Raw genomic sequence first — 16,189 nt, 5'->3', positions numbered from 1 at the left:
ATGAGTAGAACAGACAGGTACATAACTTTCAATATTTATTGCACGTCAACAGACAGCAAGAGTTTTATCATGCACTTCAAGTATTATCTTTGTAAGAAAGGGTGTTTTTGGCCACTAGCTTTAGATGCGTGTCACACATTACATGTACACATTACATGCACGTTCTTGCCTTTGACCACAATGAATTTGAAGTAGTGCTTATATCTTCACCTTGAAAATGCCAACTTTTCATCGGATTGCTCCTGACTCGCCATCTCGCCATCTCTGCTGCAAATCTCTGTGTAGCTGTTGTGTGTGTGTGTGTGTGTTTGGCACTGCTGGCGCAGCCACGTGTGCCGGCATGTGTGTAAAAACACTGGCTCTGATTGGCTACCATGAAACACATGACTCTGCCTTAGCCAATCACAACCACTTAACTCGTCATTAACCCACCTGCTCACTCGCTGTGTGAGCCAGGGGTGCGTTCGGATTACATAGTCTATTAAATCAATGCATAGTAACGCACCGCATTTAACGTTCAGTAACGTTAACGGCGTTGTAACGACGGGAAAAGTAATTAGTTAGATTACCGCGTCGTAACCTAACGCCGTTCTTTTAAAACTAACATTTTTATTTAAAACATTCTTACCTGCAAGCGACGCGCGAGCATCATCCCACTGTCTCTTCTTTTTTCTTTTTTCCGCCCCTGACTCTTGGTGCCTTTTCGAGGCCATGTCTGAGGTCGGTGTCTGCCAAATTTGACATTGACTGAGGCATAATCGAACAGACCACTGGGAGGTGGGGAAGGGGGGGCACCAGAGGGAGACTGGCACAGAGATTCACCTTTTCCTCGACTAATTTGGTCTAGGCCTATATTACTTTTGTATTGCTTTAGTATATTAACATGCTTTTAGAAATATTTTATTTGTTATTTATACTAGTAGCCTATTGTGATGATTTTTTCCCGACTAAGATTTTTTGGTGCCCCCCCAAGCACTTGGTGCCCTACGCGCAGTGCATGATGTGCGTGTGCGGAGTGCCGGCACTGTTCCTAAGTGTGTTCCCCGAAGTGTCCCTTAGGAAGCTTCTTAGCATGCTGCCTCTTACGTCCGACGTTACAAGAGCGCTGTCCAAAGTGAGGGTGCTGAATTAGTTGGCATCGATTGCTCATGAATCGATTTTCCACTTCATGCGAAGGTGCAATACAGCGTTAAGAAAGACAGCACGTTCTGAGCAAATTAAATATTCCTCAAATTATTATAGTGACATTTATTTTAACATATTTTAAGTTATCAGTAGAATATAGACTATAAATTTAATTATCAAATGGTCAGTAATATGTTCACACGATATGTTGTTACGGTTAGACTAACCGGGTATCCCTCACTAATCATCCACCCTCCTTATCCCGTTGTGCCACTTGTGCCGCTTCTTGACATGTTTTTAACGACTTATAAAAATTAAATAATACACTTTTATATTAATGGTAAGGTACTTTACAATCAGAATTGATTGGCAAGCAGCTGCAGTTACTTATGTTTAATGCGGTATTGATTGCAATTGGTTTATGTTTTTAATAAAAAGCAACCTATCTACAATGAACAGAGAGAGAGAGAGTTAGATACAAAATATGCTGGGGAAGCAACGTAAAAAATGGCACCAAGCCTCTCATCAGAGGAAGTTGAAGTTTTGCTGGACCTTGCCATGAGGTCAGATATCACACCCCTATGGTCCACTATAACCTGCACGTTTATGGCCGCGTATCCCTTTTGCGATATGTACCCCTGATCAATCACTGATGGATTGGTGATAGGGATATGTGCCATCCACCAGGATGCAATCCCTGGCATGGCGCAGAAGGGCGTTGGTGACAGTGTGGACGCACCTCTACACAGAGGTCTTGATTAGGCCGTAGCCCTCTCCCACGACCTCGATGAATCTCTCTGTAGCAAAAAAAAAAAAGTAGCGCTGGGCTTCAGGGCTTAAAGCAAAATTCTGCCACGTTTGCCTGGCAAGCACAGGTCTGAGAAGGTCCAGCAGCTCCATAATGAGCTGTCTTGGGAGGTGAATTTTTTTTTAATATAGCCACGTCAGGAAAAATGTCAAAAGGGCTTTAGTTTTCCCGAATAAAAAAATTGACATGGACTAAACGGCTCCGCATCCGGCTCCGTTTTTGATTTAATACAATGACACGTTGGATCGCTGCCATAGTTGGTCGCTTACTGGACACCACCATGCGTACCCATTTATAGATCTTAGCCATTTAGAGCCAAATTGTTTGCCAGATTTTAATTAACAAAAAATGTATCGTCAATTCGCTTTAATTACATTACGAAAAAGCCTAGGCTAATTACCACCATATTATTTCTGATACAACATAAAGTCAACTTCATAAATAGACCTGTATCCATTGCGAACATAATTTATTATGAGTTTTAAAAAATAACATAAAATCATTGTTGAGCCACAACATTGTCAACATACCATAGTTTGACTTGTACTTTGCTGTGCTGATTTCTAAAGACTGCTGTACAGTAGCGTCTTGAGCTCAAACAACGCTAAGAGAGAGCTTACGAATGGTCCGGACCAACCTTACGAAAGTATGACTTACAGAATATAGAAATACTTAGCGTACGAACATGTCGGAAATCGTGCCATAAGGTTAAGAGAGAGGTTAAGGAATAGGTTAAGAACTACTTAGCGATAAGAATGTTTTGGGGAACCGGGCCCTGATATTTACAGGCTCTCCATGACTGTGGGAACTGTGTTATTACACCTGTGTCTTTGAGACACATTATTTAATTAATTTATTAATTCTTCACATTATTTATCTCCCCACTCCAACCCAAAATACAGGTGCAAAATGTGGGGTCATGATGTGCAACAGCAGAGATTCAGCCCGTGTCTTCACAAGCAACACGCACTCGTCCTGTGTCTGATTTAACAACATAGATTCAGCCCGTGTCTTCACAAGCAACACGCACTCGTCCTGTGTCTGATTTAACAACAGAGATTCAGCCCGTGTCTTCACAAGCAACACGCACTCGTCCTGTGTCTGATTTAACAACAGAGATTCAGCCCGTGTCTTCACAAGCAACACGCACTCGTCCTGTGTCTGATTTAACAACAGAGATTCAGCCCGTGTCTTCACAAGCAACACGCACTCGTCCTGTGTCTGATTTAACAACAGATATTCAGCCCGTGTCTTCACAAGCAAGATTTACTGGAGAGTCATCTGTAGCTATGTTGGATACTGTTGTTGAAGCAAGTGACAGTAAATACAGGTGGGTGAAAAACAGAAAAATTCATTCAAATCCTGCTATGACGCTTTTAATCAGGGTGCTCATCAATTCAGAACTCTGGCTTTACCATTGCAACATGTAGTGAGAACATTTTGTTTAATCTCCAATGTTTTTTCTGTCTGTCCCGATATTACTTGGTCTCCTGTGTCATGCTGTTCTGTTTGTTTTGTGTCTTCCTGTTCAGAGCATAGTGTTTTGATCACTTCTGCCTGATTATCCTGACCCCATGCTCCATCTCATGTGCCTCTGTCAGGAGTGGCTTCCTTGCCAAGTGATCCTATGTCTGTTTTGCATTTTTTTTTCACTCTGTTGGATGTGCTCATCTGTCTCACAACTTGGTTGTCTTTGTTTTCTATCCTCACCCCCTTGTCATCTTGTTAATACTTCATTTGCTCACTTTGTTACCCTGAGTCTGTGTTCTAGTCAGCCAGGGGTGTGTCCTGTAGAGTTTAGCTCCAACATGCCTCAACACACCTGCCTTGAAATGTAGTATACCTGGTAATATCTTGATTAGATGCCTCAGGTGTGTTGTAATTGGGGTTGGAGCTGAACTCTGCAGGACAGTGACCCTCCAGGAGCAGGATTGTACACCCCTGCACTATGGGTTGATATGTTTATTTTTCAGTTAGTGTGAGTAAAAAAAATAAAGGCCAGTTACACTCTCTGTTCTCGCCATCTCTTACCATGACGGGACAGGTTAATTTAGTAGCAAACGTTTTTATTTTACCTTAAAGGGGTGGTTGATTATGATTTGACTTTAGTGTGTAATGTTGCTGTTTGAGCATAAACAACATCTGCAAAGTTACAACGCTCAAAGTTCAAAGCAAAGGGAGATATTTGCTTTTAAAGAAATCACTTTTTAAGGACTACAACAAACGGCTGGTAGAGACTACACCACATTCCTCCCAGGTTAGTGACATCACCAACCCTAGAATTTACATAAACCCCGCCCCTGAACACGATTTATAGATTATCAAGACAGAATGTGCTAATCAATGACTAGAAAATAACACATCAGCTTCATAAATTCATCAACTAACCATTCAGAAATGTCCTGTTGCTTCTACATGTTTCACTTCTTCTTGAGTCTCTTCATCATTGTCTGAATTTGGTTTGAACATAAAAGGCTAAAAGTTTTTGACATTTTCAGTGTGTGTGAGTGCGAGCTCTCGAAGCTCCATCCCCTGTGCCATGAGCAGCAGCTCAGTTGCATTTAAAGGGACACACTCAAAAATGGTGTGTTTTTGCGCACCCTCAAACAGTGACAATTTTAACATGCTATATAAAAATATCTGTGGGGTATTTTGAGCTAAAACTTCACACACACACTCTGGGGACATCAGAGACTTATTTAGCATCTTGTGAAAAGGGCATTATACCACTCCTAAGATGTTGAATAAAATGTTACAGTACAACAAACTCACTTTAGGAAATGAAGTAACATTGTCTGAATATATTGACATTAAAATCAATTCTTAAAGGTAGGCTAGGTTGGATTTTTATAAAAAACTTTTTTTTTCAAATTTGTTTAAACTGTCTTTATATACCAATACATAATTAAAATGTAAGTGCTCTGAAAAAGAAAGTATAAAAATTGAGTGACTGTAGACCTTTTAATCTGCAATAAACACAGCTCATTATTTCCATTCGGGACGAAACAATTGATTGGTTTGGGTGACTGTCACTCACTCTTGCAACCATGGCAACCACCCCTGTTGCTAGATCTGCCCATATGTGCGCACCCGTTTGATTTGAGGAGTGCAAGAGAGGCGTGGAACCTACGAAGAGTGAAATTAAGGCAGAGAAAGAGCATTAAAACTCAAAGCACCTGCATATGCAGTCAGCGAAGGCAAACAAGTCAAAAACTACTTCCTCAGACCCTGGTTGCCCGCACTCCTGAACGACCTCCTCTGCTTCGCCCTCGACCCCGGACCTATCCTCGAACCGACGATGCGGTTCTTGTCTCTGGAGTGTAGTCTGTTCAGAGTCAACAATGTTTTCATCATTAAACTCTTACATGCAAAACACCGTATATGTTATGAATCTTACACGAAATTCACCTTCAGCACAGTGTAACTGATGGTAATTGAAAAACGTGTATCAATGCTACCTGTTTTTAGCTTTGCCTTATAAATATAGCTTGTTACCTATAGCCTAAATATAGCTTGTTACCGAATCAAACAAAATATATTTTAAACTTTACCAGTATTGATATTCTAGCTTGATAGTGAGTACTAAAAGCCATCTTATTTGTTTATATTTACAGTGATAAATTTGGTGTTTTATTAGCCTGGTTAAAACCAGACCCTTCTCAGTTGAAACTGAGTGTAGGGTCTGGCGAAGCTATGTAGACAAATAATTTCCAAAGGGGCGTCACCAACCGACGTAGCTCAAATTCCTCTGGCCGCAATTGGATAGTCTTAAAACAATTAGATCGATGAAGGAGATGACATATGCTACGAGTATTGTTCTTTGCTCCGGTTTTAACGAAAACGGTAAGTTTAAATCGCTCAAAAATGACGCGAAAACTGATTCGAACCAGGCGGCAAGGAAGTTGACCGGAAGTTGAAGTCGGCCGTGTGCCGTCATCTTGTAGCAGAACTTCACTTGCGTTAGCATCCCATTGACTTTGCATTCATTTTGGCATCACTTTGACAGCGAATAACTTTAATAAATGGCGTTTAAAGACACCATTTGTCCATTATTTATTTCTAAAGATACACAACAATGTATAAAGGGCTCCATTACCTTCTATGTTACATTATGGCCCCATAGAAACAGTCTTTGTAAAAATAGGCTAACGATTGCATCATTACCACTCAACTCTCTGTCGCACAGTAGAGAAATTACCATACAGACAGGAGGAGAAGCTTGCAGGCAATTAACTTAATATGGCGTAATGGCGTTACATTTTAAAATACTATACAAAATAATTTGTATACAACCACAGCCACTTAGAAGATTTACATCTGTCAGACAGGTTGCTGACGTCATCAAGCTTAGTTTGAGTCTGCACGTCAGAAACGGAAGTGCTAAAAATCGCTAAAAATGGGCTTCACTTGTCTCAATTGAGTTCCAATGGGGTCGCTGTGTCCATTTCTTTTACTGTCTATGATTCTGTCACGCTGTCAGTCTCTGTTTCCCTGGGTGTCCACTAGTGAGCTCACTTCCCCTTAGGCTCTTCACCATAGGCACTATAATTCCTCTAGTCTGGTCCTGTCTTCACAGTAATTGCACTCCAGTTAATTGCACCAGGTGCAGGAAATCTATTGTTATTAGTCTCCTTATAAATACCTGTCTTTCCCTGTTGTTTGTATGGAGTCTTTACCCTTCGATGTGCCAGTCTTCTCGTTCCCTGAGATTCCTCATTTCTCATATTCTGAGTTCCCGTTCCGAGACTCCGTTCAGAGTCAGGGTTAGTCACCATCGACCTTCCAGAGTCAGGATTAGTTACCGTTGACCTTCCAGAGTCAGGGCTAGTTCCTGTTGACCTTCCAGAGTCGAGGCAAATTCCAGTTGACTGTCCAGAGTCAAGTCAGGCTCCTGTTGACCATCCAGAGTCGAGTCATGTTCCAGTTGATTCCCCAGAATCAAGTCAGATTCCTGTTGACCTTTCAGAGTCGAGTCAAGTTCCCATTGACTTTCCAGAGTTGAGTCAGGTTCAGGTTGACCCTCCAAAGTCGAGTCAGGTGTAAAAATATTCTTGAAACGCACATAATTGCTTGATTTCATTAGCCTTGATGAGAACATGTTTCTCCTGTAAGTGATGGTTCTGTCTTAACTGAACATTTTTAATGTTTTTGCTAGATGCTATGTTGATCTTTTTGATGACACAGATTCGGATGTGGATTTGAATGAGGCAGTCACAAGATCCCTCCTAGACGTTAATCAGTCACAGCACACAGAGTGAGTAAATGATAATTGTACTGAATATACAAAATAAATTATAAGTTATACACTACACCTGAAAACTGAATTGTGAAAGTAAACACAGTTATAAGTAAAAAAAATGGACTGTCAAATTCAGTTATGTGTGTTCAAGAGTGTTATCTGCTATGTAATACAATCTATATACTTACATGGTGCATTCTCATTTTCTTAAGAGATGAAGAACTGACTTTGATGGATATCTTGTTACCACTTGGGAATGCGATTTCAAGTGACTTGATCAGATTTAACATCACAAGGAAGAGTGTGTGGGAAGAAACTGAACAGGCCATGAAACATCCAAATTTCCTACCTTCAAAGACCATTTTCATTAAATGTACAGATGATGTTGGCATTCCCGAAGGTGCAATTGACCAAGGGGGTCCAAAAAGAGAATTCTTAGACTTGTTCTTGAGCACATTTGCAACTACAGCGGAATGTTCGAGGGTGTAAAGGATAAGAAAATGTTATCATGCTAACTGGCTGGTAATGAGCTGGAAAATTTCACTGAATTATTTCAGTTAGTAATTGTATTTTTTGCTAATATTTTTTTCAAGTATCTCTTTATTTTTTTACAGCTCTTAATAATGGCAGCTATATGAGGGCAGGACAGTTGGCTGCTATGTCAATTGTCCATGAAGGCCCCCCCCCCCGCCACACTTCATGTCACGACTGTGTGTTGATGCACTGATTCATGGTCCCGAAGCTGTACATGTGTCAGTGAATGATGTTGCAGATGATGAATTAAGATCCCAGATTACAGAAGTAAGTGCAACCCTATGATTCCAATTGCTTTGTATAATCAATTTACTTTTTTATGTTTTCTAATTTAAAAGGCTTCTTGGGTTTGTTGTGCTAGCTGATCAGGTTCTTCGGATTTAAACTGACATCCAGTATTGCAGACGGAGAAACTTGAGAAAGCAAAACCTTTTGGTTTCTCCATTAGAGATGTACCTTAAGCTGTGCCCTCTCTCTCCATGCTTTTTCTGTGATTTTGTGGTAGTGTCACAGACAAATTTTGAAGCTCTGTATCAAAACTCTTAGATTGCAGTCAAATGGTGATTTGATTAATAATTGTCTAACAGTCTTGAGCTGTCACAGATGCTGCAATTTATTTTCAAGCAACATTTGGCATTTTTGCCCATTTGTTGTGATTATGGGCATAATGTTTCTGTCGAAAACAGAAAAAGAAAACAATGTTCAGCTGGTTATTGAAAAGACTATTTTAATATATATATATATATATATATATATATATATGTGTGTGTGTGTGTGTGTGTGTGTGTGTGTCCTGAGATGCACTGACTCTCATCATAAATGAAACGCATTGTTTTAACCCTTTCCAATAAATATCTGTAAAAGGTAATCTTTAAAATACAGTGTCCTGAAAAAAGGACTTTTTTAAAAGAGTTTATTTGAAAAGATCAAATTATGACCCTGTTACTGTAATATGACGTTTTTTCTAAAGCCAATGGGAAAATTACAAATTATCGTTTTTTGTGTGTCTAAAATATTTCAATTACCCAAAACTTTTTTGGTGCAACTTGTGTTATTTAAAACATAAATCATTTGGAAATATTTATTTATAAAATATCTGTTTTGGAGCTAACAAGCTTTACATAAACCATGTTTGTCCTATATCAGATTATGAATGCTGATTCCGAAGCCCAATTGCAAGACAGTGTGGCTTAGACCCAAGGTGTTATCTCTATGGCTGGATGCTGCAGGGCTATAAACTTGAGAAATTGCAAGCAGGTAGCAGAGGAGCTAGCAAAGTGGTATGTTTTGCAGCGAACTAGGGCAGCTTACGACAGGTAAGAAGTATGATGTTTGAATAACTTTTCCAGGCCAGAACAGTTCACAAGGTGTAGAAATAGAAGAAAATGACAGTGATGGCTTTCTGAAATTACATGATAGATGTTAAGTCTATTGTGTAACACAAGGAGACATACATTTTTATACAATTGATGTATTTTGTTCATTTGATTGTATAAGTAGTAATAGTAAGCTTTATTGATCTTATTGTTTATAAGTTCTTATTGTTTTTCTGCCCTAACCATTTTTTTTGTTCAGTTTGGAGTTTGTTGAAGTGTCTATTAGTTATCACAAAGTAACAGAAAATTATCTGTTTAAGAAATTGCCTTGCAGCCTGTGTACTTGATTTGCAGAGCCCATATTACACCCATTCGTTCTATTATTATTATTATATACTTTTTAAACTTTGTTTAATTTAGCTATTTTTTGATATTGTGTTTTACACATATTTTGAGACATATAGGTGTTACTTACTGCATGCTTACAAATAAGCACAATCTCACAGATGTGGTTGGACTTCAATGTCACACTAATTTTCAGTGTTTAAAAAAAAAAAAAATTTAAACACGTTGAGCTTGAAGTAAAAGTTTTATTTGTCGCTTACCAACTACAGTCTGTATGACCCATATTTTCCAGTGTTTTCATTGATCATGTTAATATCACAGATTTTAACCTTTGAACAAAACCTGTTGAAAATGTTTGGATTGTCAATAGAAACATTGTTTTTCATTAAAACAAATGTTAAGCAGTATTTGAATCCTGTTGTTTTGGGTATGTTAGCCGATAGACTTTTTTTATCGTTACTCATAATTCACAACTGATTACACAGCTGAAAACACCTAATCACTAAACCTGAAGCATCCTCTTTGGTAACACTTTATAATAACGTTCAGTTGTAAGTCATTTATAAGTGATTATTAGCTGCATAGCTTGGTTGAATTCTAATGTAGAATGTGGTGTGTTATTTCTTGATATCAGACCACTGCGAAGTTAAACACACCATTGCCATGAACAACAGAGCGTTGCTATGGACGCAAAACGGACCATTTTCTTGCTTAAGAAATAAAATTGTTTTTAAATCAATATTTTGTTTCAAATGATTTATTTATTTTGTGGGTAGCCATGATTAACAAGTGATATACTAACATTTTATGTATGTTTTGTAAATTCTGTTACAAGTCATTTACAAGTGAATAGTAAGACTAACATAATTTACGAAACATTGACTATGCTTTCATAAATGATTAATAAGTGTTATGTTATTTTTTTTGTATGTAACGTTTTGTAGCAATTAGAGGGTGCAGAAAGTGTTATAAATGCCTTGTATACATACAGATCATTTGTAGCAGGTAAGTAACAGTGTTCAACACAATGATGTGTAAACGCATGAAAATAAATTAATTACAACACTTTCTGCATCCCCTAATCTAAAGTGTACACTATTCATCACTTGTAAATGTGTTACACGTCATTCGTAGATTACCACTTCAAGAATCAATAAGGTATAAGATCAACAAATGATGTGTAACACATTTACAAGTGATGAATAGTTTACACATCATCTACAGGTGTTGAACACTGTAGTGTAGTGTGCACTGCAGTGTAAGTGCTGACTGGTGAAGGTATAGACAGTTATCTTCTGTAGTGTAGAGAGTGTAGTGTGTAGCGTAGTGTAGTGTGCACTGCAGTGTAAGTGCTGACTGGTGAGGGTATAGACAGTTATCTTCTGTAGTGTAGAGTGTAGTGTAGGGTGTAGTGTAGTGTAGTGTGTACTGCAGTGTAAGTGCTGACTGGGGAGGGTATAGACAGCTTCTCTGAAACACATGGAGTCTTTAACCACTGTGCACCTGATGTGAGCAAAACATACAACAACAACAACAAAAAAAGTATTAAACATGAAATGCATAGTCATGTTTTGTAAATAATTAGTAAATCATTAACTATTCACTTGTAAATGACTTGTAACACAGTTTACAAAACACGTAGCCTACATAAAATGTTAATATATCACTTGCAAATCATTTATGAATGTTTTGTAAATGATTAGTTCATCATTAACTAACCACTTATAAATGACTTACAACTGAACGTTATTATAAAAAGTGTTACCGTTTCGGTACACTCAAATTAACAGCATTTGCAAGTGTGATTTAACCAAGATGTACTGCTCAATACCATAGTTGCCATCATCTTCCATCGGATCAACCCTCTCTCTTAAGAATGCTTCTTGGTCATCTGTCAGTGTTAGTGTACTGTCACATCTGTGATCAGCTGGACTGGAATTTGAAAAAGTCTCTTCGAAGATGTCCTCGCAGTCATCCAGTAGGTTGTAGCATGAACATCCAGTGTGCTGCAGTACACCAGATGTCCACAGCTGAAGTGGTGTCCAGTTTCGATATGTTCTGAGTGCATGGTGATTCCACTGATTGACAAACTCATTCACTGCTTTGTTTATTTTTGGTAGATATACGTAATGCAAAGCATGGATATCTACAGCAGAAGTGGAATCAAGCAGTGAATGTTGCTCCAAAAACTGAAAAAGATCTTTGTAGTGATAAGTCAGAACTCTGTTCAGTTCAGCCCAAAGTCTCTCGATGCGTTGGTTGTGAACACTCCGACCCACAATAAAACTTCCCCTTCCAGGGCCTTTTTGCTGGATCATGAACCTTGCAACCTGCGAGAAAAATTATTTGACATAAAATTTGTGTGAGAACAACAAATCAATTTACAAAGGTTTTTGTCGATCATTTATCTTTTTCTAACTTTATTTCAGTCTGTCTCTGATCTATCTGTCTGGTCATCTTACTGTGAAATCTGTCTGTCCTTTAAAATGTGTTTTACCACTTCTTTTTTTTTCACCTAAAACATACACTGGTGACCAGATGTGCTGTTTCCCAGCTAGAGAGAAATAAAGTTAAGCAATAACCAACCTCTGTATTTTCACGTCCAGCATCAGAGCGGACACGATAAGGAAGGCCGAAGTTGTTCACCCCCTCCTGAAACAGTCTGAAGACGGTATCAGCTTTGTTGTTGGTGTGACATTTTTAGTGTACAATGCACCGACTGAATCCATCCACACATCCATGGCAATAGAATTTCCAACTGGCCAATATATGATTACCGTCAATGTGCCTATTTTAAAAGAGATGGATTTAAGATGGTGATAAAGTTATTTTAACGTTTGATGATCGTTAGACATTTGGTTTCAGGATACTCTGTGCATTTCATGTTTAGATCCCAAACCAACTCAGATAATATATATATCTCTCAGGACAATAAATCAATTAAAGGTACAATGTGTAATAATTCTGAGGATGTATTGACAGAAATGCAATATAAGATCCATAACTATGTTTTCAGTGGTGTATAAAGACCTTACCTAATGATCGGTAATGTTTTTATTACATTAGAAAAAGTTATTTATATCTACATAATACCCTGGACTCTGAAGGTCGACATATCGTGACGTCATGTATCTACCGTAGCCGACAGCGAAAAAACAGTGCTACAGAGCACGTTTCGTCAACAACTTGAATGAGAAGCAGCAGAAAAAGACGCAGACGAATTTCGTGAAACCGTCGGCCAACATAGTTTTTCATTCAATTTTTATTTTTGAAGGATCTGCCATGAGTTACTATCTGTTTGCAATTCGCAATTCTCACCACTAGATGCCGCAAAAAAATACACATTGCAACTTTAAACTATTTAACTATTACATTATGCTGTATGAAAATCTATGAAAACTATCCCTTTTATTGCACAAGGCTCTGTTTTTTGTCATCAGCAATTCATCTGTTTTGTAACAATTGTGGAACTTTAAATGTAATTATTACATAGCTAGGTTGAATTCTAATGTAGAATGCGGTGTGTTATTTATTGATATCGGACCACTGCGAATATAACACACCGTTGCCATGAACAACAGAGCGTTACTATGGACGTGGAATGGACTATTTTCTTTAGCGGAAGAAATACAATCGTTTTTAAATCAATAAACTCCTTTTTAAATCAATATTTTGTGTCAAATTATTTATTTATTTTGTAGGTAGCCATGTAATAAAAGAGGGTCCCAATCGACTTTGCGTCGGGTGATCAGTCTGTCAGGGTTGTTATTCGCTATAACAACCGCCTTGCTCTACATTATCCCTTACTTGTTTCTGTAAATCCATTAAACTACTATACCGTTTGACCTAAAGATATCAAACCAACAGTAAATTGATCAGAATTTTATACCCTATAATGGAGAATAATTATTTTTCAGATTGGTAATCTGGTATTTCATATATACAATACTGAACCCATTTAAATCCATTAAACTACAACACTGTTTGACCTAAATGTATCAATTCAATAAATTTGTCATTTACAATTGGTTTAATAACTTTTGGTCAAACTGTTTTATAGTTTAATGGATTTAAATGGGTTAATTGTATATTTGTTATGTCGGTTGTGAAGCACTTTGGTCAGCATTTGTGTTGTTTTGTTATAAATAAACTTGACATTGACCTATATTCCCTATTAAATGTATTTAATAGGGAATCATATTCAGAGTAATTTATGTTCACAAGGTGTTAGTTTAATAGATTTGAATGGGTTCAATACTGTATATAAAAAATACCAGATTAATAATATGACAAAAGAAGCCTTGTGCATTATGGGGAATAATATTATGATTCATTTACAGTTTATTTGATATATTTAGGTCAAATGGTGTAGGTTAATGAACACAAGTGTCAGCTGGTGTACTGAATTAGCAACGCTGCATTTGTGAAGTATACTCACCATAGCTGGTTTGGTGAAGAAATGTTGTAAATCCACTGACGAATTGTTTGTCTGCGACTTATTGCTCTTCCAATTGGATCAATAATTCTGAGCCTCTCTCGTATTCTTCTTCTTTGGATTCTTAAACCTCTACTCTGAAGGCTTCCTTGAATGTAAGTCTGTCCTACATTAGGACAACACCTGTAGTATTAGTGAATCAAATTCTTCATTACTTAAACTACTTAATGGATGTCTTGAAAGTAGACCAAATCTTTGTCTGAGATTAAAAGAAAATAAAGGGTCCTTGTGCTCCAAATAAAGCAGCAATTGATGTCCAGCTGAAACCCAGCTCTTGAAGAGCCACAATCTGACCTTCCCGTATATCATACCTAACAAAAAGAAGAAAAAGTAGAGAGTTACAAAATGTGTGTAGCCAAAATTTTCAACATCAACGTTGTATAGAGTAGACCATACAAAAGTAGGTAGAAAAACAGTGTATAAACAAATATAAAAGGGTGAGTTATACCTTAATAAGCTTTTAAGTTAAATAATGACTGATGGAAGGGCCATTTTGACCCTCTTCTCACTCTCTCTCTATCTGTGTGTTGTTCTGTCTGTCTGATGTTTTTTACTTTAACAATGTTTAAAGCAATGTTACATATGAAACCAATTCATATATTTAGGCAGTGCAGTTTCCATGCAATTGTTTCCACAAAATCCTGTGAAACCATGAGCCCCACTTTCTGTTTATTACCTTATATAACATTATCAATTTTTATTATTATTATTATTATTATTATTATTATAAACAAATGGACTTTAATTAAATGATAAATCAAATATTTTATGTACATCTATGCATTTTGACAATTTAATTAACTCAATAATGTCAGGATCTCAGCTGAAAATATTTAATTTAAAAGGGAAACATTCAATTCATTTAATGAACATATATTCAGATCCCATCTTAAACATATTAATGTTCAGATTAAGCTCCTTGCACACTGTTTTTTTCGTATCCATCATCCGTGGCTCTGAATTGTAAAAACACCATTCAAACGGATCCGTAAAATGTGGAAAATTTAACCCCATCCTAATTTTATTATTACGGAAGAAAATTTCGGAGGCAGTGTGTAAGTGTGATTGACATAACGTGAAGTCATATTTTTTTATTACGAGTGGAAATATCGGACCTTAAATCTCATTGGAAGAGTGTCACCATTTCCAGAAAGCTATGTGTAGAGATTTTTTTTTTGGCCAACCATTACCAAGATCAACAAATAAATAAAAAATGTCATTATATTTGTCATGATTCTGCCTTCATGTCCTGACTTTTCTCTATTCTTGAGGCAGGATCATGACAGACCGGTGTTTTGTGTACAAGCACATGGCCTTGTCTTTGGGCCATGTGCTTGTGTTGTCTCGTTCCCTTGCCCTGCCCCCCTTGTTATCCTAGTGTTATCGTGATTGCCATATCTGTGCCACCTGTTGTGTCTAAATTAGTTCTCCTATTTAGATCCCCTAGTGTGCTCTGTCTTTTGTCGGTTCATTGTTCCACACTGAGATTGTTCCTTCTTGAGATTGTTTCCTTATGTGTTTCTACTTGTCAGCCTCGTGAGAGAGTGTATCCTTGTCACCCCTTTGAGAAGTCTTTGTATATCCGTAAGTGTTTATTTGTAGTTAGTGTTCTAGTGTTTTGAGTCTTTGTTTATCGTGTCAACATAGTCCTGTTTAGTTATTTTGTATTTACCCTAGTCAGTGTTTTCCCCCTTGTGGGTTTTGTTTTCCCCCTTTTTTGTATCTAATAAACCCTGTGTGTTGTGATCCCTGTCTGCACTTGAGTTCCTCCTTGCCAAACCCTGACAGAATGAACCAACCGCACCAGAACTCAGCATACAGGATGTCCTCCAATCTACATTCCAAATTGGAGTTCCGCCAGCAATGCTGGACTTCATCCCCCACCGACAGGAAGGGGGTCACCTTCCCATACTCGCCCGAGGGTGAGTGGATCCTCCGCAGTTATGCCCGGCTGTGGGAGAGTCTCTCCCAGGAGGAGCCGCAGAGGTCCCCCCCACCTACCCAGCTGCCAATGATCCCAGAGGGTCGTCTCCTGGCCGTCACAACACTGGGAGGACAGGCAGATCCCTCCCAAAGTCCTGAGGCGCCTTCCCCAGCCAGCAGTCTCCCCAGGAAAAGAGGGAGATGGTTCTCGTGGGAGTTTGCTTCAGAGGCCTCAGGGACGGCGTCAGCCCTGCCAGAGACCGAACTCCCCCGACCCGTCTCAGACCCAGCGGTGACCTCTGCACCGTGGCCAAGGAGGAAGAGGAGGAAGAGGAGGAAGAAGGGGTCTTCCGGTCTGCAACTCTGTCTCCTCCTGCAGCGGAGAGCGCTGGTGTGCCCGAGCC

General features: G+C 38.4%; 1 long non-coding RNA gene across 1 annotated transcript; it reads right to left on the bottom strand.

Annotated features, from left to right (window-relative positions):
- Nucleotides 1–9,598: 9,598 nt before the first annotated feature.
- LOC127972342 (uncharacterized) lies at nt 9,599–16,032 on the bottom strand. The gene is made up of 3 exons (XR_008157071.1): nt 13,806–16,032; nt 11,954–12,155; nt 9,599–11,697 (listed from the first exon to the last, which is right to left on the bottom strand). It is a non-coding gene; the product is annotated as an uncharacterized LOC127972342 (long non-coding RNA).
- Nucleotides 16,033–16,189: the final 157 nt, after the last annotated feature.

The sequence above is a fragment of the Carassius gibelio genome, chromosome A4 (assembly GCF_023724105.1).
Source record: "Carassius gibelio isolate Cgi1373 ecotype wild population from Czech Republic chromosome A4, carGib1.2-hapl.c, whole genome shotgun sequence".
Lineage (NCBI taxonomy): Eukaryota > Metazoa > Chordata > Actinopteri > Cypriniformes > Cyprinidae > Carassius > Carassius gibelio.
The sequence above is the reverse complement of the archived record's forward strand: the minus strand, read 5'-3'. Positions and strand labels throughout refer to the sequence as shown.